General features: G+C 30.8%; 28 non-coding genes across 28 annotated transcripts; all 28 read right to left on the bottom strand.

Moving 5' to 3' along the window:
• Positions 1-85: 85 nt before the first annotated feature.
• Positions 86-167, bottom strand: TRNAS-GCU. The gene has a single exon. It is a non-coding gene; the product is annotated as a tRNA-Ser (tRNA).
• Positions 168-706: 539 nt separating this feature from the next.
• Positions 707-788, bottom strand: TRNAS-GCU. The gene has a single exon. It is a non-coding gene; the product is annotated as a tRNA-Ser (tRNA).
• A 539-nt stretch (positions 789-1,327) lies between these two features.
• Positions 1,328-1,409, bottom strand: TRNAS-GCU. The gene has a single exon. It is a non-coding gene; the product is annotated as a tRNA-Ser (tRNA).
• Positions 1,410-2,172: 763 nt separating this feature from the next.
• TRNAS-GCU lies at positions 2,173-2,254 on the bottom strand. The gene has a single exon. It is a non-coding gene; the product is annotated as a tRNA-Ser (tRNA).
• Positions 2,255-3,020: 766 nt separating this feature from the next.
• TRNAS-GCU lies at positions 3,021-3,102 on the bottom strand. Its single transcript has one exon. It is a non-coding gene; the product is annotated as a tRNA-Ser (tRNA).
• A 530-nt stretch (positions 3,103-3,632) lies between these two features.
• Positions 3,633-3,714, bottom strand: TRNAS-GCU. The gene has a single exon. It is a non-coding gene; the product is annotated as a tRNA-Ser (tRNA).
• A 771-nt stretch (positions 3,715-4,485) lies between these two features.
• Positions 4,486-4,567, bottom strand: TRNAS-GCU. The gene has a single exon. It is a non-coding gene; the product is annotated as a tRNA-Ser (tRNA).
• A 530-nt stretch (positions 4,568-5,097) lies between these two features.
• On the bottom strand, positions 5,098-5,179 carry TRNAS-GCU. Its single transcript has one exon. It is a non-coding gene; the product is annotated as a tRNA-Ser (tRNA).
• Positions 5,180-5,950: 771 nt separating this feature from the next.
• Positions 5,951-6,032, bottom strand: TRNAS-GCU. Its single transcript has one exon. It is a non-coding gene; the product is annotated as a tRNA-Ser (tRNA).
• Positions 6,033-6,797: 765 nt separating this feature from the next.
• TRNAS-GCU lies at positions 6,798-6,879 on the bottom strand. The gene has a single exon. It is a non-coding gene; the product is annotated as a tRNA-Ser (tRNA).
• A 540-nt stretch (positions 6,880-7,419) lies between these two features.
• On the bottom strand, positions 7,420-7,501 carry TRNAS-GCU. Its single transcript has one exon. It is a non-coding gene; the product is annotated as a tRNA-Ser (tRNA).
• A 537-nt stretch (positions 7,502-8,038) lies between these two features.
• Positions 8,039-8,120, bottom strand: TRNAS-GCU. Its single transcript has one exon. It is a non-coding gene; the product is annotated as a tRNA-Ser (tRNA).
• Positions 8,121-9,699: 1,579 nt separating this feature from the next.
• TRNAS-GCU lies at positions 9,700-9,781 on the bottom strand. The gene has a single exon. It is a non-coding gene; the product is annotated as a tRNA-Ser (tRNA).
• Positions 9,782-10,524: 743 nt separating this feature from the next.
• On the bottom strand, positions 10,525-10,606 carry TRNAS-GCU. The gene has a single exon. It is a non-coding gene; the product is annotated as a tRNA-Ser (tRNA).
• Positions 10,607-12,319: 1,713 nt separating this feature from the next.
• TRNAS-GCU lies at positions 12,320-12,401 on the bottom strand. Its single transcript has one exon. It is a non-coding gene; the product is annotated as a tRNA-Ser (tRNA).
• Positions 12,402-12,972: 571 nt separating this feature from the next.
• TRNAS-GCU lies at positions 12,973-13,054 on the bottom strand. Its single transcript has one exon. It is a non-coding gene; the product is annotated as a tRNA-Ser (tRNA).
• Positions 13,055-13,594: 540 nt separating this feature from the next.
• Positions 13,595-13,676, bottom strand: TRNAS-GCU. Its single transcript has one exon. It is a non-coding gene; the product is annotated as a tRNA-Ser (tRNA).
• A 764-nt stretch (positions 13,677-14,440) lies between these two features.
• TRNAS-GCU lies at positions 14,441-14,522 on the bottom strand. The gene has a single exon. It is a non-coding gene; the product is annotated as a tRNA-Ser (tRNA).
• A 758-nt stretch (positions 14,523-15,280) lies between these two features.
• Positions 15,281-15,362, bottom strand: TRNAS-GCU. The gene has a single exon. It is a non-coding gene; the product is annotated as a tRNA-Ser (tRNA).
• Positions 15,363-15,901: 539 nt separating this feature from the next.
• TRNAS-GCU lies at positions 15,902-15,983 on the bottom strand. Its single transcript has one exon. It is a non-coding gene; the product is annotated as a tRNA-Ser (tRNA).
• Positions 15,984-16,522: 539 nt separating this feature from the next.
• Positions 16,523-16,604, bottom strand: TRNAS-GCU. The gene has a single exon. It is a non-coding gene; the product is annotated as a tRNA-Ser (tRNA).
• A 766-nt stretch (positions 16,605-17,370) lies between these two features.
• TRNAS-GCU lies at positions 17,371-17,452 on the bottom strand. Its single transcript has one exon. It is a non-coding gene; the product is annotated as a tRNA-Ser (tRNA).
• Positions 17,453-18,205: 753 nt separating this feature from the next.
• TRNAS-GCU lies at positions 18,206-18,287 on the bottom strand. Its single transcript has one exon. It is a non-coding gene; the product is annotated as a tRNA-Ser (tRNA).
• A 539-nt stretch (positions 18,288-18,826) lies between these two features.
• TRNAS-GCU lies at positions 18,827-18,908 on the bottom strand. The gene has a single exon. It is a non-coding gene; the product is annotated as a tRNA-Ser (tRNA).
• A 766-nt stretch (positions 18,909-19,674) lies between these two features.
• On the bottom strand, positions 19,675-19,756 carry TRNAS-GCU. Its single transcript has one exon. It is a non-coding gene; the product is annotated as a tRNA-Ser (tRNA).
• Positions 19,757-20,295: 539 nt separating this feature from the next.
• Positions 20,296-20,377, bottom strand: TRNAS-GCU. The gene has a single exon. It is a non-coding gene; the product is annotated as a tRNA-Ser (tRNA).
• A 766-nt stretch (positions 20,378-21,143) lies between these two features.
• TRNAS-GCU lies at positions 21,144-21,225 on the bottom strand. Its single transcript has one exon. It is a non-coding gene; the product is annotated as a tRNA-Ser (tRNA).
• A 539-nt stretch (positions 21,226-21,764) lies between these two features.
• On the bottom strand, positions 21,765-21,846 carry TRNAS-GCU. Its single transcript has one exon. It is a non-coding gene; the product is annotated as a tRNA-Ser (tRNA).
• Positions 21,847-22,056: the final 210 nt, after the last annotated feature.

Below are 22,056 nucleotides of genomic sequence, written 5' to 3'. Positions count from 1 at the left end.
AAAACGAATTTCATTATTTCAAAATAGATTTGTATTAACCAAAGAAAATTGCATTGTTTCAAATAATTAAAAATTTTACTTCTATCGTTGCCTGAGAGATTTGAACTCTCACGGGGAAACCCCATCTACTTAGCAGGCACACGCCTTAACCACTCAGCCAAAGTAACATGTGTGTTATTTTATTGTATATGAAAAAAACGGATTACTATCTTTTTAAGAGATTTTTTCCAACAACTTACTTTGCTACAATGTAATATTTGTTTTTAAGTACTTTCTCAATCTACTGAATCACAAAGACTCTCAAATTCATGACGTCCCATTTAGGAGAGCCACTACATGCCACTAAAAAGTGCACAAGATCATTTACTGGTTAAAGAGTTAATGTATTTACATAAAAAGTTTAAAACGAACTTCAATATTTTAAAATAGTTACAAGATTTTATTTTTTATTTTTTGGAATTAACCAAAGAAAATTGCATTTTTCAAATCACAAATAATCAATATTTCCCAATTGGGGCTCAATCCCATGACCTCCTATATCGGAGAGCTACTTCATGCCGCTAAAAAGACCACAAGATCATTTACTGGTTAAAGAGTTCATATCCTACAATTTAAAATTTAAAATGAATTTCATTATTTCAAAATAGTTTTTGTATTAACCAAAGAAAATTGCATTGCTTCAAATAATTAAAAAGTTTACTTCTATCATTGCCTGATAGATTCGAACTCTCGCGGGGAAACCCCATGTACATAGCAGGCACACGCCTTAACCACTCGGCCAAAGTAACATGTGTGTTATTTTATTGTATATGAAAAAAACGGATTACTATCTTTTTAAGAGATTTTTTCCAACAACTAACTTTGATACAATGTAATATTTGTTTTTAAGTACTTTCTCAACCTACTGAATCACAAAGACTCTCAAACTCATGACATCCCATTTAGGAGAGCCACTACATGCCACTAAAAAGTGCACAAGATCATTTACTGGTTAAAGAGTTAATGTATTTCAATAAAAAGTTTAAAACGAACTTCAATATTTTAAAATAGTTACACGATTTTATTTTTTATTTTTTGGAATTAACCAAAGAAAATTGCATTTTTCAAATCACAAATAATCAATATTTCCCAAATGGGGCTCAATCCCTTGACCTCCTATATCGGTGAGCTACTTCATGCCGCTAAAAATACCACAAGATCATTTACTGGTTAAAGAGTTCATATCCTACAATTTAAAATTTAAAATGAATTTCATTATTTCAAAATAGTTTTTGTATTAACCAAAGAAAATTGCATTGCTTCAAATAATTAAAAAGTTTACTTCTATCGTTGCCTAAGAGATTCGAACTCTCGCGGGGAAACCCCATGCACTTAGCAGGCACACGCCTTAACCACTCGGCCAAAGTAACATGTGTGTTATTTTATTGTATATGAAAAAAACGGATTACTATCTTTTTAAGAGATTTTTTCCAACAACTTACTTTGATACAATGTAATATTTGTTTTTAAGTACTTTCTCAACCTACTGAATCACAAAGACTCTCAAACTCATGACGTCACATTTAGGAGAGCCACTACATGCCACTAAAATGTGCACAAGATCATTTACTGGTTAAAGAGTTAATGTGCTTCAATAAAAATTTAAAACGAACTTTAATATTTTAAAATAGTTACAAGATTTTATTTTTTATTTTTTGGAATTAACCAAAGAAAATTGCATTTTTCAAATAATTTAAAATTTACTTTTGTCGTTGCTTGAGAGATTTGGACTCTCGTTGGGAAAACCACATGTACTTAGCAGGCACACGCCCTAACCACTCAGCTAAAAAAACTTGTGTGTTCTTTTATTGTAAAAAAATCGAAACGGATCATTATTTTTTTTAGTTTTTTTTTTCTACAAATTACTCTGTTTCAATGTAATATTTGTTTATAACTACTTCCTCAACCTACTAAATCACAAAGAATCAATATTTCCCAAATGGGGCTCAATCCCATGACCACCTATATCGGAGAGCTACTTCATGCCGCTAAAAAGACCACACGATCCTTTACTGGTTAAAGAGTTCATATTCTACAATTAAAAATTTAAAACGAAGTTCATTATTTCAAAATAGATTTGTATTAACTAAAGAAAATTGCATTGTTTCAAATAATTAAAAATTTTACTTCTATCGTTGCCTGAGAAATTTGAACTCTCACGGGGAAACCCCATGTACTTAGCAGGCACACGCCTTAACCACTCGGCCAAAGTAACATGTGTGTTATTTTATTGTATATGAAAAAAACGGATTACCATCTTTTTAAGAGATTATTTCCAACAACTTACTTTGATACAATGTAATATTTGTTTTTAAGTACTTTCTCAACCAACTGAATCACAAAGACTCTCAAACTCATGACGTCCCATTTAGGAGAGCCACTACATGCCACTAAAAAGTGCACAAGATCATTTACTGGTTAAAGAGTTAATGTGCTTCAATAAAAATTTAAAACGAACTTCAATATTTTAAAATAGTTACAAGATTTTATTTTTTATTTTTTGGAATTAACCAAAGAAAATTGCATTTTTCAAATAATTTAAAATTTACTTTTGTCGTTGCTTGAGAGATTTGGACTCTCGTTGGGAAAACCACATGTACGTAGCAGGCACACGCCCTAACCACTCAGCTAAAAAAACTTGTGTGTTCTTTTATTGTAGAAAAATCGAAACGGATCATTATTTTTTTTTTGTTTTTTTTTTTCTACAAATTACTCTGTTTCAATGTAATATTTGTTTATAACTACTTTCTCAACCTACTAAATCACAAAGAATCAATATTTCCCAAATGGGGCTCAATCCCATGACCTCCTATATCGGAGAGCTACTTCATGCCGCTAAAAATACCACAAGATCATTTACTGGTTAAAGAGTTCATATCCTACAATTTAAAATTTAAAATGAATTTCATTATTTCAAAATAGTTTTTGTATTAACCAAAGAAAATTGCATTGCTTCAAATAATTAAAAAGTTTACTTCTATCGTTGCCTGAGAGATTCAAACTCTCGCGGGGAAACCACATGTACTTAGCAGGCACACGCCTTAACCACTCAGCCAAAGTAACATGTGTGTTATTTTATTGTATATGAAAAAAACGGATTACTATCTTTTTAAGAGATTTTTTCCAACAACTTACTTTGATACAATGTAATATTTGTTTTTAAGTACTTTCTCAGCCACAAAGACTCTCAAACTCATGACGTCCCATTTAGGAGAGCCACTACATGCCACTAAAAAGTGCACAAGATCATTTACTGGTTAAAGAGTTATTGTATTTCAATAAAAAGTTTAAAACGAACTTCAATATTTTAAAATAGTTACAAGATTTTATTTTTTATTTTTTGGAATTAACCAAAGAAAATTGCATTTTTCAAATCACAAATAATCAATATTTCCCAAATGGGGCTCAATCCCATGACCTCCTATATCGGACAGCTACTTCATGCCGCTAAAAATACCACAAGATCATTTACTGGTTAAAGAGTTCATATCCCACAATTTAAAATTTAAAATGAATTTCATTATTTCAAAATAGTTTTTTTATTAACCAAAGAAAATTGCATTGCTTCAAATAATTAAAAAGTTTACTTCTATCGTTGCCTGAGAGATTCGAACTCTCGCAGGGAAACCCCATGTACTTAGCAGGCACACGCCTTAACCACTCAGCCAAAGCAACAAGTGTGTTATTTTATTGTATATGAAAAAGACGGATTACTATCTTTTTAAGAGATTTTTCCAACAACTTAATTTGAAACAATGTAATATTTATTTTTAAGTACTTTCTCAACCAACTGAATCACAAAGACTCTCAAACTCATGACGTCCTATTTAGGAGAGCCACTTCATGCCACTAAAAAGTCCACAAGATCATTAACTGGTTAAAGAGTTAATGTACTTCAATCAAAAGTTTAAAACGAACTTCAATATTTTAAAATAGTTACAATATTTTTTTTATTTTTTTATTTTTTGGAATTAACCAAAGAAAATTGCATTGTTTCAAATAATTTAAAATTTACTTTTATCGTTGCTTGAGAGATTTGGACTCTCGTTGGGAAAACGCATCTACTTAGCAGGCACACGCCCTAACCACTCGGCTAAAAAAAACTTGTGTGTTCTTTTATGGTAGAAAAATCGAAACGGATCATTATTTTTTTTAGTTTTTCTTTTTCTACAAATTACTCTGTTTCAATGTAATATTTGTTTATAACTACTTCCTCAACCTACTAAATCACAAAGAATCAATATTTCCCAAATGGGGCTCAATCCCATGACCTCCTATATCGGAGAGCTACTTCATGCCGCTAAAAATACCACAAGATCATTTACTGGTTAAAGAGTTCATATCCTACAATTTAAAATTTAAAATGAATTTCATTATTTCAAAATAGTTTTTGTATTAACCAAAGAAAATTGCATTGCTTCAAATAATTAAAAAGTTTACTTCTATCGTTGCCTGAGAGATTCAAACTCTCGCGGGGAAACCACATGTACTTAGCAGGCACACGCCTTAACCACTCAGCCAAAGTAACATGTGTGTTATTTTATTGTATATGAAAAAAACGGATTACTATCTTTTTAAGAGATTTTTTCCAACAACTTACTTTGATACAATGTAATATTTGTTTTTAAGTACTTTCTCAGCCACAAAGACTCTCAAACTCATGACGTCCCATTTAGGAGAGCCACTACATGCCACTAAAAAGTGCACAAGATCATTTACTGGTTAAAGAGTTATTGTATTTCAATAAAAAGTTTAAAACGAACTTCAATATTTTAAAATAGTTACAAGATTTTATTTTTTATTTTTTGGAATTAACCAAAGAAAATTGCATTTTTCAAATCACAAATAATCAATATTTCCCAAATGGGGCTCAATCCCATGACCTCCTATATCGGACAGCTACTTCATGCCGCTAAAAATACCACAAGATCATTTACTGGTTAAAGAGTTCATATCCTACAATTTAAAATTTAAAATGAATTTCATTATTTCAAAATAGTTTTTTTATTAACCAAAGAAAATTGCATTGCTTCAAATAATTAAAAAGTTTACTTCTATCGTTGCCTGAGAGATTCGAACTCTCGCAGGGAAACCCCATGTACTTAGCAGGCACACGCCTTAACCACTCAGCCAAAGCAACAAGTGTGTTATTTTATTGTATATGAAAAAGACGGATTACTATCTTTTTAAGAGATTTTTCCAACAACTTAATTTGAAACAATGTAATATTTATTTTTAAGTACTTTCTCAACCAACTGAATCACAAAGACTCTCAAACTCATGACGTCCTATTTAGGAGAGCCACTTCATGCCACTAAAAAGTCCACAAGATCATTAACTGGTTAAAGAGTTAATGTACTTCAATCAAAAGTTTAAAACGAACTTCAATATTTTAAAATAGTTACAATATTTTTTTTATTTTTTTATTTTTTGGAATTAACCAAAGAAAATTGCATTGTTTCAAATAATTTAAAATTTACTTTTATCGTTGCTTGAGAGATTTGGACTCTCGTTGGGAAAACGCATCTACTTAGCAGGCACACGCCCTAACCACTCGGCTAAAAAAAACTTGTGTGTTCTTTTATGGTAGAAAAATCGAAACGGATCATTATTTTTTTTAGTTTTTCTTTTTCTACAAATTACTCTGTTTCAATGTAATATTTGTTTATAACTACTTCCTCAACCTACTAAATCACAAAGAATCAATATTTCCCAAATGGGGCTCAATCCCATGACCTCCTATATCGGAGAGCTACTTCATGCCGCTAAAAAGACCACAAGATCATTTACTCGTTAAAGAGTTCATATCCTACAATTAAAAATTTAAAACGAATTTCATTATTTCAAAATAGTTTTTGTATTAACCAAAGAAAATTGCATTGTTTCAAATAATTAAAAAATTTACTTCTATCGTTGCTTGAGAGATTCGAACTCTCACATGGAAACCCCATGTACTTAGCAGGCACACGCCTTAACCACTCAGCCAAAGCAACATGTGTGTTATTTTATTGTATATGAAAAAAACGGATTACTATCTTTTTAAGAGATTTTTTCCAACAACTTACTTTGATACAATGTAATATTTATTTTTAAGTACTTTCTCAACCAATTGAATCACAAAGACTCTCAAACTCATGACGTCCTATTTAGGAGAGCCACTTCATGCCACTAAAAAGTCCAAGAGATCATTAACTGGTTAAAGAGTTAATGTACTTCAATCAAAAGTTTAAAACGAACTTCAATATTTTAAAATAGTTACAATATTTTTTTATTTTTTTTTTTGGAATTAACCAAAAAAATTGCATTGATTTAAATAATTTAAAATTTACTTTTATCTTTGCTTGAGAGATTTGGACTCTCGTTGGGAAAACGCATGTACTTAGCAGGCACACGCCCTAACACTCGGCTAAAAAAACATGTGTGTTCTTTTATGGTAGAAAAATCGAAACGGATCATTATTTTTTTTTAGTTTTTTTTTTTCTACAAATTACTCTGTTTCAATGTAATATTTGTTTATAACTACTTCCTCAACCTACTAAATCACAAAGAATCAATATTTCCCAAATGGGGCTCAATCCCATGACCTCCTATATCGGAGAGCTACTTCATGCCGCTAAAAAGACCACAAGATCATTTACTGGTTAGAGAGTTCATATCCTACAGTTAAAAATTTAAAACGAATTTCATTATTTCAAAATAGATTTGTATTAACCAAAGAAAATTGCATTGTTTCAAATAATTAAAAATTTTACTTCTATCGTTGCCTGAGAGATTTAAACTCTCACGGGGAAACCCCATGTACTTAGCAGGCACACGCCTTAACCACTCGGCCAAAGTAACATGTGCGTTATTTTATTGTATATGAAAAAAACGGATTACTATCTTTTTAAGAGATTTTTTCCAACAACTTACTTTGATACAATGTAATATTTGTTTTTAAGTACTTTCTCAGCCAACTGAATCACAAAGACTCTCAAACTCATGACGTCCCATTTAGGAGAGCCACTACATGCCACTAAAAAGTGCACAAGATCATTTACTGGTTAAAGAGTTAATGTATTTCAATAAAAAGTTTAAAACGAACTTCAATATATTAAAATAGTTACAAGATTTTATTTTTTATTTTTTGGAATTAACCAAAGAAAATTGCATTTTTCAAATCACAAATAATCAATATTTCCCAAATGGGGCTCAATCCCATGACCTCCTATATCGGAGAGCTACTTCATGCCGCTAAAAAGACCACAAGATCATTTACTGGTTAAAGAGTTCATATCCTACAATTTAAAATTTAAAATGAATTTCATTATTTCAAAATAGTTTTTTGTATTAACCAAAGAAAATTGCATTGCTTCAAATAATTAAAAAGTTTACTTCTATCGTTGCCTGAGAGATTCGAACTCTCGCGGGGAAACCCCATGTACTTAGCAGGCACACGCCTTAACCACTCGGCCAAAGTAACATGTGTGTTATTTTATTGTATATGAAAAAAACGGATTAGTATCTTTTTAAGAGATTTTTTCCAACAACTTACTTTGATACAATGTAATATTTGTTTTTAAGTACTTTCTCAACCTACTGAATCACAAAGACTCTCAAACTCATGACGTCCCATTTAGGAGAGCCACTACATGCCACTAAAAAGTGCACAAGATCATTTACTGGTTATAGAGTTAATGTATTTCAATAAAAAGTTTAAAACGAACTTCAATATTTTAAAATAGTTACAAGATTTTATTTTTTATTTTTTGGGATTAACCAAAGAAAATTGCATTTTTCAAATCACAAATAATCAATATTTCCCATGGGGCTCAATCCCATGACCTCCTATATCGGAGAGCTACTTGATGCCGCTAAAAATACCACAAGATCATTTACTGGTTAAAGAGTTCATATCCTACAATTTAAAATTTAAAATGAATTTCATTATTTCAAAATAGTTTTTGTATTAACCCAAGAAAATTGCATTGCTTCAAATAATTAAAAAGTTTACTTCTATCGTTACCTGAGAGATTCGAACTCTCGCGGGGAAACCCCATGTACTTAGCAGGCACACGCCTTAACCACTCGGCCAAAGTAACATGTGTGTTATTTTATTGAATATGAAAAAAACGGATTAGTATCTTTTTAAGAGATTTTTTCCAACAACTTACTTTGATACAATGTAATATTTGTTTTTAAGTACTTTCTCAACCTACTGAATCACAAAGACTCTCAAACTCATGACGTCCCATTTTAGGAGAGCCACTTCATGCCACTAAAAAGTCCACAAGATCATTAACTGGTTAAAGAGTTAATGTACTTCAATCAAAAGTTTAAAACGAACTTCAATATTTTAAAATAGTTACAATATTTTTTTATTTTTTTATTTTTTGGAATTAACCAAAGAAAATTGCATTGTTTCAAATAATTTAAAATTTACTTTTATCGTTGTTTGAGAGATTTGGACTCTCGTTGGGAAAACGCATCTACTTAGCAGGCACACGCCCTAACCACTCGGCTAAAAAAAACTTGTGTGTTCTTTTATGGTAGAAAAATCGAAACGGATCATTATTTTTTTTAGTTTTTCTTTTTCTACAAATTACTCTGTTTCAATGTAATATTTGTTTATAACTACTTCCTCAACCTACTAAATCACAAAGAATCAATATTTCCCAAATGGGGCTCAATCCATGACCTCCTATATCGGAGAGCTACTTCATGTCGCTAAAAGACCACAAGATCATTTACTCGTTAAAGAGTTCATATCCTACAATTAAAAATTTAAAACGAATTTCATTATTTCAAAATAGTTTTTGTATTAACCAAAGAAAATTGCATTGTTTCAAATAATTAAAAAATTTACGGGAAATCCCATGTACTTAGCAGGCACACGCCTTAACCACTCGGCCAAAGCAACATGTGTGTTATTTTATTGTATATGAAAAAAACGGATTACTTTCTTTTTAAGAGATTTTTTCCAACAACTTACTTTGATACAATGTAATATTTATTTTTAAGTACTTTCTCAACCAATTGAATCACAAAGACTCTCAAACTCATGACGTCCTATTTAGGAGAGCCACTTCATGCCACTAAAAAGTCCAAGAGATCATTAACTGGTTAAAGAGTTAATGTGCTTCAATCAATAGTTTAAAACGAACTTCAATATTTTAAAATAGTTACAATATTTTTTTATTTTTTTTTGGAATTAACCAAAAAATTGCATTGTTTCAAATAATTTAAAATTTACTTTTATCTTTGCTTGAGAGATTTGGACTCTCGTTGGGAAAACGCATGTACTTAGCAGGCACACGCCCTAACCACTCGGCTAAAAAAACTTGTGTGTTCTTTTATGTAGAAAAATCGAAACGGATCATTATTTTTTTTTTAGTTTTTTTTTTCTACAAATTACTCTGTTTCAATGTAATATTTGTTTATAACTACTTCCTCAACCTACTAAATCACAAAGAATCAATATTTCCCATAATGGGGCTCAATCCATGACCTCCTATATCAGAGAGCTACTTCATGCCACTAAAAAGACCACAAGATCATTTACTGGTTAAAGAGTTCATATCCTACAATTTAAAATTTAAAACGAATTTCATTATTTCAAAATAGATTTGTATTAACCAAAGAAAATTGCATTGTTTCAATAATTAAAAATTTTACTTCTATCGTTGCCTGAGAGATTCGAACTCTCACGGGGAAACCCGATGTACTTAGCAGGCACACGCCTTAACCACTCGGCCAAAGTAACATGTGCGTTATTTTATTGTATATGAAAAAAACGGATTACTATCTTTTTAAGAGATTATTTCCAACCAACTTACTTTAATACAATGTAATATTTGTTTTTACGTACTTTCTCACCTACTGAAACACAAAGACTCTCAAACTCATGACGTCCCATTTAGGAGAGCCACTACATGCCACTAAAAAGTGCACAAGATCATTTACTGGCTTAAAGAGTTAATGTGCTTCAATAAAAATTTAAAACGAACTTCAATATTTTAAAATAGTTACAAGATTTTATTTTTTATTTTTTGGAATTAACCAATGAAATTGCATTTTTCAATATTTAAAATTTACTTTTGTCGTTGCTTGAGAGATTTGGACTCTCGTTGGGAAACCATGTACTTAGCAGGCCCCCCTAACACTCGCTAAAAAATTGTGTGTTCTTTATTGTAGAAAAATCGAAACGGATCATTATTTTTTTTAGTTTTTTTTTTCTACAATTACTCTGTTTCAATGTAATATTTGTTTATAATACTTCTCAACCTACTAAATACAAGATCAATATTTCCCAAATGGGGCTCATCCATGACCTCCTATATCGGAGAGCTACTTCATGCCGCTAAAATACCACAAGATCATTTACTCGTTAAAGAGTTCATATCCTACAATTTAAAATTTAAAATGAATTTCATTATTTCAAAATAGTTTTTTGTATTAACCAAAGAAAATTGCATTGCTTCAAATAATTAAAAAGTTTACTTCTATCGTTGCCTGAGAGATTCGAACTCTCGCGGGGAAACCCCATGTACTTAGCAGGCACACGCCTTAACCACTCGGCCAAAGTAACATGTGTGTTATTTTATTGTATATGAAAAAAACGGATTAGTATCTTTTTAAGAGATTTTTTCCAACAACTTACTTTGATACAATGTAATATTTGTTTTTTAAGTACTTTCTCAACCTACTGAATCACAAAGACTCTCAAACTCATGACGTCCCATTTAGGAGAGCCACTACATGCCACTAAAAAGTGCACAAGATCATTTACTGGTTAAAGAGTTAATGTATTTCAATAAAAAGTTTAAAACGAACTTCAATATTTTAAAATAGTTACAAGATTTTATTTTTTATTTTTTGGAATTAACCAAAGAAAATTGCATTTTTCAAATCACAAATAATCAATATTTCCCAAATGGGGCTCAATCCCATGACCTCCTATATCGGAGAGCTACTTCATGCCGCTAAAAATACCACAAGATCATTTACTGGTTAAAGAGTTCATATCCTACAATTTAAAAATTTAAAATCGAATTTCATTATTTCAAAATAGTTTTTGTATTAACCAAAGAAAATTGCATTGCTTTCAAATAATTAAAAATTTACTTCTATCGTTGCCTGAGAGATTCGAACTCTCCAGGGGAAACCCCATGTACTTAGCAGGCACACGCCTTAACCACTCGCCAAAGTAACATGTGTGTTATTTTATTGTATATGAAAAAAACGGATTACTATCTTTTTAAGAGATTTTTTCCAACAACTTACTTTGATACAATGTAATATTTGTTTTTAAGTACTTTCTCAATCTACTGAATCACAAAGACTCCTCAAACATTATGACGTCCCATTTAGGAGAGCCACTACATGCCACTAAAAAGTGCACAAGATCATTTACTGGTTAAAGAGTTAATGTGATTACAATAAAAAGTTTAAAACGAACTTCAATATTTTAAAATAGTTACAAGATTTTATTTTTTATTTTTTGGAATTAACCAAAGAAAATTGGCATTTTTCAAATCACAAATAATTACAATATTTTCCCAAATGGGGCTCAATCCCATGACCTCCTATATCGGAGAGCTACTTCATGCCGCTAAAAAACCACAAGATCATTTACTGGTTAAAGAGTTCATATCCTACAATTTAAAATTTAAAATGAATTTCATTATTTCAAAATAGTTTTTGTATTAACCAAAGAAAATTGCATTGCTTCAAATAATTAAAAAAGTTTACTTCTATCATTGCCTGATAGATTCGAACTCTCGCGGGGAAACCCATGTACATAGCAGGCACACGCCTTAACCACTCGGCCAAAGTAACATGTGTGTTATTTTATTGTATATGAAAAAATTACTATAAAGAGATTTTTCAAAATACTTTGATAAATGTTATTTGTTTTTAAGTATTTTTTACTACTGAATCACAAGATAAATATACGTCATTTTAGACCATACTGTAAATATTATGGTTAAGATTAATGTATTCAATAAAATTTAAAACGAACTTCAATATTTTAAATATTAACGATTTTATTTTTTTTTTTTTATTAACAAAGAAAATTGATTTTTCATCCAATATCATATTTCCAAATGGGGCTCAATCCCATGACCTCCTATATCGGAGAGCTACTTCATGCCGCTAAAAATACCACAAGATCATTTACTGGTTAAAGAGTTCATATCCTACAATTTAAAATTTAAAATGAATTTCATTATTTCAAAATAGTTTTTGTATTAACCAAAGAAAATTGCATTGCTTCAAATAATTAAAAAGTTTACTTCTATGTTGCCTGAGAGATTCGAACTCTCGCGGGGAAACCCCATGTACTTAGCAGGCACACGCCTTAACCACTCGGCCAAAGTAACATGTGTGTTATTTTATTGTATATGAAAAAACGGATTACTATCTTTTTAAGAGATTTTTTCAACCAACTTACTTTGATACAATGTAATATTTGTTTTTACGTACTTTCTCAGCCTAACTGAATCACAAAGACTCTCAAACTCATGACGTCCCATTTAGGAGAGCCACTACATGCCACTAAAAAGTGCACAAGATAATTTACTGGTTAAAGAGTTAATGTATTTCAATAAAAAGTTTAAAACGAACTTCAATATTTTAAAATAGTTACAAGATTTTATTTTATTCATTTTTTGGAATTTAACCAGAAGAAATATTGGCATTTTGTCATAATTGTGTTCTTATAATCGACAAACTAATGCAATGTATATTCTCCCAAAATGCGGGCTCAATCCTATGACCTCCTATATCGGAGAGCTACTTCATGCCGCTAAAAATACCACAAGATCATTTACTGGTTAAAGAGTTCATATCCTACAATTTAAAATTTAAAATGAATTTCATTATTTCAAAATAGTTTTTTTATTAACCAAAGAAAATTGCATTGCTTCAAATAATTAAAAAGTTTACTTCTATCGTTGCCTGAGAGATTCGAACTCTCGCGGGGAAACCCCATGTAATTAGCAGGCACACGCCTTAACCACTCGGCCAAAGTAACATGTGTGTTATTTAATTGTATATGAAAAAAACGGATTACTATCTTTTTAAGAGATTTTTTCCAACAACTTACTTTGATACAATGTAATATTTGTTTTTTACGTACTTTCTCAGCCAACTGAATCACAAAGACTCTCAAACTCATGACGTCCCATTTAGGAGAGCCACTACATGCCACTAAAAAGTGCACAAGATCATTTACTGGTTAAAGAGTTAATGTATTTCAATAAAAAGTTTAAAACGAACTTCAATATTTTAAAATAGTTACAAGATTTTATTTTTTATTTTTTGGAATTAACCAAAGAAAATTGCATTTTGCAAATCACAAATAATCAATATTTCCCAAATGGGGCTCAATCCCATGACCTCCTATATCGGAGAGCTACTTCATGCCGCTAAAAATACCACAAGATCATTTACTGGTTAAAGAGTTCATATCCTACAATTTAAAATTTAAAATGAATTTCATTATTTCAAAATAGTTTTTTTATTAACCAAAGAAAATTGCATTGCTTCAAATAATTAAAAAGTTTACTTCTATCGTTGCCTGAGAGATTCGAACTCTCGCGGGGAAACCCCATGTACTTAGCAGGCACACGCCTTAACCACTCGGCCAAAGAAACATGTGTGTTATTTTATTGTATATGAAAAAAACGAATTACTATCTTTTTAAGAGATTATATCCAACAACTTACTTTGATACAATGTAATATTTGTTTTTAAGTACTTTCTCAACCTACTGAATCACAAAGACTCTCAAACATATGACGTCCCATTTAGGAGAGCCACTACATGCCACTAAAAAGTGCACAAGATCATTTACTGGTTAAAGAGTTAATGTGCTTCAATAAAAATTTAAAACGAACTTCAATATTTTAAAATAGTTACAAGATTTTATTTTTTATTTTTTGGAATTAACCAAAGAAAATTGCATTTTTCAAATAATTTAAAATTTACTTTTGTCGTTGCTTGAGATATTTGGACTCTCGTTGGGAAAACCACATGTACTTAGCAGGCACACGCCCTAACCACTTGGCTAAAAAAACTTGTGTGTTCTTTTATTGTAGAAAAATCGAAACGGATCTTAATTTTTTTTAGTATTTTTTTTCTACAAATTACTCTGTTTCAATGTAATATTTGTTTATAACTACTTCCTCAACCTACTAAATCACAAATAATCAATATTTCCCAAATGGGGCTCAATCCCATGACCTCCTATATCGGAGAGCTACTTCATGCCGCTAAAAATACCACAAGATCATTTACTGGTTAAAGAGTTCATATCCTACAATTTAAAATTTAAAATGAATTTCATTATTTCAAAATAGTTTTTGTATTAACCAAAGAAAATTGCATTGCTTCAAATAATTAAAAAGTTTACTTCTATCGTTGCCTGAGAGATTCGAACTCTCGCGGGGAAACCCCATGTACTTAGCAGGCACACGCCTTAACCACTCGGCCAAAGCAACATGTGTGTTATTTTATTGTATATGAAAAAAACGGAATTACTATCTTTTTAAGAGATTATATCCAACAACTTACTTTGATACAATGTAATATTTGTTTTTAAGTACTTTCTCAACCTACAGAATCACAAAGACTCTAAAACTCATGACGTCCCATTTAGGAGAGCCACTACATGCCACTAAAAAGTGCACAAGATCATTTACTTGTTAAAGAGTTAATGTGCTTCAATAAAAATTTAAAACGAACTTCAATATTTTAAAATAGTTACAATATTTTATTTTTTATTTTTTGGAATTAACCAAAGAAAATTGCATTTTTCAAATAATTTAAAATTTACTTTTGTCGTTGCTTGAGAGATTTGGACTCTCGTTGGGAAAACACATGTACTTAGCAGGCACACGCCCTAACCACTCGGCTAAAAAAACTTGTGTGTTCTTTTATTGTAGTAAAATCGAAACGGATCATTATTTTTTTTTTTTTTCTACAAATTACTCTGTTTCAATGTAATATTTGTTTATAACTACTTCCTCAACCTACTAAATCACAAATAATCAATATTTCCCAAATGGGGCTCAATCCCATGACCTCCTATATCGGAGAGCTACTTCATGCCGCTAAAAATACCAAAAGATCATTTACTGGTTAAAGAGTTCATATCCTACAATTTAAAATTTAAAATGAATTTCATTATTTCAAAATAGTTTTTGTATTAACCAAAGAAAATTGCATTGCTTCAAATAATTAAAAAGTTTACTTCTATCGTTGCCTGAGAGATTCGAACTCTCGCGGGGAAACCCCATGTACTTAGCAGGCACACGCCTTAACCACTCGGCCAAAGTAACATGTGTGTTATTTTATTGTATATGAAAAAAACGGATTACTATCTTTTTAAGAGATTTTTTCAACCAACTTACTTTGATACAATGTAATATTTGTTTTTACGTACTTTCTCAGCCAACTGAATCACAAAGACTCTCAAACTCATGACGTCCCATTTAGGAGAGCCACTACATGCCACTAAAAAGTGCACAAGATAATTTACTGGTTAAAGAGTTAATGTATTTCAATAAAAAGTTTAAAACAAACTTCAATATTTTAAAATAGTTACAAGATTTTATTTTTCATTTTTTGGAATTAACCAAAGAAAATTGCATTTTTCAAATCACAAATAATCAATATTTCCCAAATGGGGCTCAATCCTATGACCTCCTATATCGGAGAGCTACTTCATGCCGCTAAAAATACCACAAGATCATTTACTGGTTAAAGAGTTCATATCCTACAATTTAAAATTTAAAATGAATTTCATTATTTCAAAATAGTTTTTTTATTAACCAAAGAAAATTGCATTGCTTCAAATAATTAAAAAGTTTACTTCTATCGTTGCCTGAGAGATTCGAACTCTCGCGGGGAAACCCCATGTAATTAGCAGGCACACGCCTTAACCACTCGGCCAAAGTAACATGTGTGTTATTTTATTGTATATGAAAAAAACGGATTACTATCTTTTTAAGAGATTTTTTCAACCAACTTACTTTGATACAATGTAATATTTGTTTTTACGTACTTTCTCAGCCAACTGAATCACAAAGACTCTCAAACTCATGACGTCCCATTTAGGAGAGCCACTACATGCCACTAAAAAGTGCACAAGATCATTTACTGGTTAAAGAGTTAATGTATTTCAATAAAAAGTTTAAAACGAACTTCAATATTTTAAAATAGTTACAAGATTTTATTTTTTATTTTTTGGAATTAACCAAAGAAAATTGCATTTTGCAAATCACAAATAATCAATATTTCCCAAATGGGGCTCAATCCCATGACCTCCTATATCGGAGAGCTACTTCATGCCGCTAAAAATACCACAAGATCATTTACTGGTTAAAGAGTTCATATCCTACAATTTAAAATTTAAAATGAATTTCATTATTTCAAAATAGTTTTTTTATTAACCAAAGAAAATTGCATTGCTTCAAATAATTAAAAAGTTTACTTCTATCGTTGCCTGAGAGATTCGAACTCTCGCGGGGAAACCCCATGTACTTAGCAGGCACACGCCTTAACCACTCGACCAAAGAAACATGTGTGTTATTTTATTGTATATGAAAAAAACGAATTACTATCTTTTTAAGAGATTATATCCAACAACTTACTTTGATACAATGTAATATTTGTTTTTAAGTACTTTCTCAACCTACTGAATCACAAAGACTCTCAAACATATGACGTCCCATTTAGGAGAGCCACTACATGCCACTAAAAAGTGCACAAGATCATTTACTGGTTAAAGAGTTAATGTGCTTCAATAAAAATTTAAAACGAACTTCAATATTTTAAAATAGTTACAAGATTTTATTTTTTATTTTTTGGAATTAACCAAAGAAAATTGCATTTTTCAAATAATTTAAAATTTACTTTTGTCGTTGCTTGAGAGATTTGGACTCTCGTTGGGAAAACCACATGTACTTAGCAGGCACACGCCCTAACCACTTGGCTAAAAAAACTTGTGTGTTCTTTTATTGTAGAAAAATCGAAACGGATCTTAATTTTTTTTTAGTATTTTTTTTTCTACAAATTACTCTGTTTCAATGTAATATTTGTTTATAACTACTTCCTCAACCTACTAAATCACAAATAATCAATATTTCCCAAATGGGGCTCAATCCCATGACCTCCTATATCGGAGAGCTACTTCATGCCGCTAAAAATACCACAAGATCATTTACTGGTTAAAGAGTTCATATCCTACAATTTAAAATTTAAAATGAATTTCATTATTTCAAAATAGTTTTTGTATTAACCAAAGAAAATTGCATTGCTTCAAATAATTAAAAAGTTTACTTCTATCGTTGCCTGAGAGATTCGAACTCTCGCCGGGAAACCCCATGTACTTAGCAGGCACACGCCTTAACCACTCGGCCAAAGCAACATGTGTGTTATTTTATTGTATATGAAAAAAACGAATTACTATCTTTTTAAGAGATTATATCCAACAACTTACTTTGATACAATGTAATATTTGTTTTTAAGTACTTTCTCAACCTACTGAATCACAAAGACTCTAAAACTCATGACGTCCCATTTAGGAGAGCCACTACATGCCACTAAAAACTGCACAAGATCATTTACTTGTTAAAGAGTTAATGTTCTTCAATAAAAATTTAAAACGAACTTCAATATTTTAAAATAGTTACAAGATTTTATTTTTTATTTTTTGGAATTAACCAAAGAAAATTGCATTTTTCAAATAATTTAAAATTTACTTTTGTCGTTGCTTGAGAGATTTGGACTCTCGTTGGGAAAACACATGTACTTAGCAGGCACACGCCTTAACCACTCGGCTAAAAAAACTTGTGTGTTCTTTTATTGTAGTAAAATCGAAACGGATCATTATTTTTTTTTTCTACAAATTACTCTGTTTCAATGTAATATTTGTTTATAACTACTTCCTCAACCTACTAAATCACAAATAATCAATATTTCCCAAATGGGGCTCAATCCCATGGCCTCCTATATCGGAGAGCTACTTCATGCCGATAAAAATACCACAAGATCATTTACTGGTTAAAGAGTTCATATCCTACAATTTAAAATTTAAAATGAATTTCATTATTTCAAAATAGTTTTTGTATTAACCAAAGAAAATTGCATTGCTTCAAATAATTAAAAAGTTTACTTCTATCGTTGCCTGAGAGATTCGAACTCTCGCGGGGAAACCCCATGTACTTAGCAGGCACACGCCTTAACCACTCGGCCAAAGCAACATGTGTGTTATTTTATTGTATATGAAAAGAACGGATTACTATCTTTTTAAGAGATTTTTTCCAACAACTTACTTTGATACAATGTAATATTTGTTTTTAAGTACTTTCTCAGCCAACTGAATCACAAAGACTCTCAAACTCATGACGTCCCATTTAGGAGAGCCACTACATGCCACTAAAAAGTGCACAAGATCATTTACTGGTTAAAGAGTTTATGTATTTCAATAAAAAGTTTAAAACGAACTGCAATATTTTAAAATAGTTACAAGATTTTATTTTTTATTTTTTGGAATTAACCAAAGAAAATTGCATTTTGCAAATCACAAAGAATCAAAATTTCCCAAATGGGGCTCAATCCCATGACCTCCTATATCGGAGAGCTACTTCATGCCGCTAAAAATACCACAAGATCATTTACTGGTTAAAGAGTTCATATCCTACAATTTAAAATTTAAAATGAATTTCATTATTTCAAAATAGTTTTTTTATTAACCAAAGAAAATTGCATTGCTTCAAATAATTAAAAAGTTTACTTCTATCGTTGCCTGAGAGATTCGAACTCTCGCGGGGAAACCCCATGTACTTAGCAGGCACACGCCTTAACCACTCGGCCAAAGCAACATGTGTGTTATTTTATTGTATATGAAAAAAACGAATTACTATCTTTTTAAGAGATTATATCCAACAACTTACTTTGATACAATGTAATATTTGTTTTTAAGTACTTTCTCAACCTACTGAATCACAAAGACTCTCAAACATATGACGTCCCATTTAGGAGAGCCACTACATGCCACTAAAAAGTGCACAAGATCATTTACTGGTTAAAGAGTTAATGTGCTTCAATAAAAATTTAAAACGAACTTCAATATTTTAAAATAGTTACAAGATTTTATTTTTTATTTTTTGGAATTAACCAAAGAAAATTGCATTTTTCAAATAATTTAAAATTTACTTTTGTCGTTGCTTGAGAGATTTGGACTCTCGTTGGGAAAACCACATGTACTTAGCAGGCACACGCCCTAACCACTTGGCTAAAAAAACTTGTGTGTTCTTTTATTGTAGAAAAATCGAAAAGGATCTTAATTTTTTTTTAGTATTTTTTTTTCTACAAATTACTCTGTTTCAATGTAATATTTGTTTATAACTACTTCCTCAACCTACTAAATCACAAATAATCAATATTTCCCAAATGGGGCTCAATCCCATGACCTCCTATATCGGAGAGCTACTTCATGCCGCTAAAAATACCACAAGATCATTTACTGGTTAAAGAGTTCATATCCTACAATTTAAAATTTAAAATGAATTTCATTATTTCAAAATAGTTTTTGTATTAACCAAAGAAAATTGCATTGCTTCAAATAATTAAAAAGTTTACTTCTATCGTTGCCTGAGAGATTCGAACTCTCGCGGGAAAACCCCATGTACTTAGCAGGCACACGCCTTAACCACTCGGCCAAAGCATCATGTGTGTTATTTTATTGTATATGAAAAGAATGGATTACTATCTTTTTAAGAGATTTTTTCCAACAACTTACTTTGATACAATGTAATATTTGTTTTTAAGTACTTTCTCAGCCAACTGAATCACAAAGACTCTCAAACTCATGACGTCCCATTTAGGAGAGCCACTACATGCCACTAAAAAGTGCACAAGATCATTTACTGGTTAAAGAGTTTATGTATTTCAATAAAAAGTTTAAAACGAACTGCAATATTTTAAAATAGTTACAAGATTTTATTTTTTATTTTTTGGAATTAACCAAAGAAAATTGCATTTTGCAAATCACAAATAATCAATATTTCCCAAATGGGGCTCAATCCCATGACCTCCTATATCGGAGAGCTACTTCATGCCGCTAAAAATACCACAAGATCATTTACTGGTTAAAGAGTTCATATCCTACAATTTAAAATTTAAAATGAATTTTATTATTTCAAAATAGTTTTTTTATTAACCAAAGAAAATTGCATTGCTTCAAATAATTAAAAAGTTTACTTCTATCGTTGCCTGAGAGATTCGAACTCTCGCGGGGAAACCCCATGTACTTAGCAGGCACACGCCTTAACCACTCGACCAAAGCAACATGTGTGTTATTTTATTGTATATGAAAAAAACGAATTACTATCTTTTTAAGAGATTATATCCAACAACTTACTTTGATACAATGTAATATTTGTTTTTAAGTACTTTCTCAACCTACTGAATCACAAAGACTCTCAAACATATGACGTCCCATTTAGGAGAGCCACTACATGCCACTAAAAAGTGCACAAGATCATTTACTGGTTAAAGAGTTAATGTGCTTCAATAAAAATTTAAAACGAACTTCAATATTTTAAAATAGTTACAAGATTTTATTTTTTATTTTTTGGAATTAACCAAAGAAAATTGCATTTTTCAAATAATTTAAAATTTACTTTTGTCGTTGCTTGAGAGATTTGGACTCTCGTTGGGAAAACCACATGTACTTAGCAGGCACACGCCCTAACCACTTGGCTAAAAAAACTTGTGTGTTCTTTTATTGTAGAAAAATCGAAAAGGATCTTAATTTTTTTTTAGTATTTTTTTTTCTACAAATTACTCTGTTTCAATGTAATATTTGTTTATAACTACTTCCTCAACCTACTAAATCACAAATAATCAATATTTCCCAAATGGGGCTCAATCCCATGACCTCCTATATCGGAGAGCTACTTCATGCCGCTAAAAATACCACAAGATCATTTACTGGTTAAAGAGTTCATATCCTACAATTTAAAATTTAAAATGAATTTCATTATTTCAAAATAGTTTTTGTATTAACCAAAGAAAATTGCATTGCTTCAAATAATTAAAAAGTTTACTTCTATCGTTGCCTGAGAGATTCGAACTCTCGCGGGAAAACCCCATGTACTTAGCAGGCACACGCCTTAACCACTCGGCCAAAGCATCATGTGTGTTATTTTATTGTATATGAAAAGAACGGATTACTATCTTTTTAAGAGATTTTTTCCAACAACTTACTTTGATACAATGTAATATTTGTTTTTAAGTACTTTCTCAGCCAACTGAATCACAAAGACTCTCAAACTCATGACGTCCCATTTAGGAGAGCCACTACATGCCACTAAAAAGTGCACAAGATCATTTACTGGTTAAAGAGTTTATGTATTTCAATAAAAAGTTTAAAACGAACTGCAATATTTTAAAATAGTTACAAGATTTTATTTTTTATTTTTTGGAATTAACCAAAGAAAATTGCATTTTGCAAATCACAAATAATCAATATTTCCCAAATGGGGCTCAATCCCATGACCTCCTATATCGGAGAGCTACTTCATGCCGCTAAAAATACCACAAGATCATTTACTGGTTAAAGAGTTCATATCCTACAATTTAAAATTTAAAATGAATTTTATTATTTCAAAATAGTTTTTTTATTAACCAAAGAAAATTGCATTGCTTCAAATAATTAAAAAGTTTACTTCTATCGTTGCCTGAGAGATTCGAACTCTCGCGGGGAAACCCCATGTACTTAGCAGGCACACGCCTTAACCACTCGACCAAAGCAACATGTGTGTTATTTTATTGTATATGAAAAAAACGAATTACTATCTTTTTAAGAGATTATATCCAACAACTTACTTTGATACAATGTAATATTTGTTTTTAAGTACTTTCTCAACCTACTGAATCACAAAGACTCTCAAACATATGACGTCCCATTTAGGAGAGCCACTACATGCCACTAAAAAGTGCACAAGATCATTTACTGGTTAAAGA

Source organism: Ipomoea nil, unplaced genomic scaffold (assembly GCF_001879475.1).
Source record: "Ipomoea nil cultivar Tokyo-kokei standard unplaced genomic scaffold, Asagao_1.1 scaffold1525, whole genome shotgun sequence".
Classification (NCBI taxonomy): Eukaryota; Viridiplantae; Streptophyta; class Magnoliopsida; order Solanales; family Convolvulaceae; genus Ipomoea; species Ipomoea nil.
The sequence above is the reverse complement of the archived record's forward strand: the minus strand, read 5'-3'. Positions and strand labels throughout refer to the sequence as shown.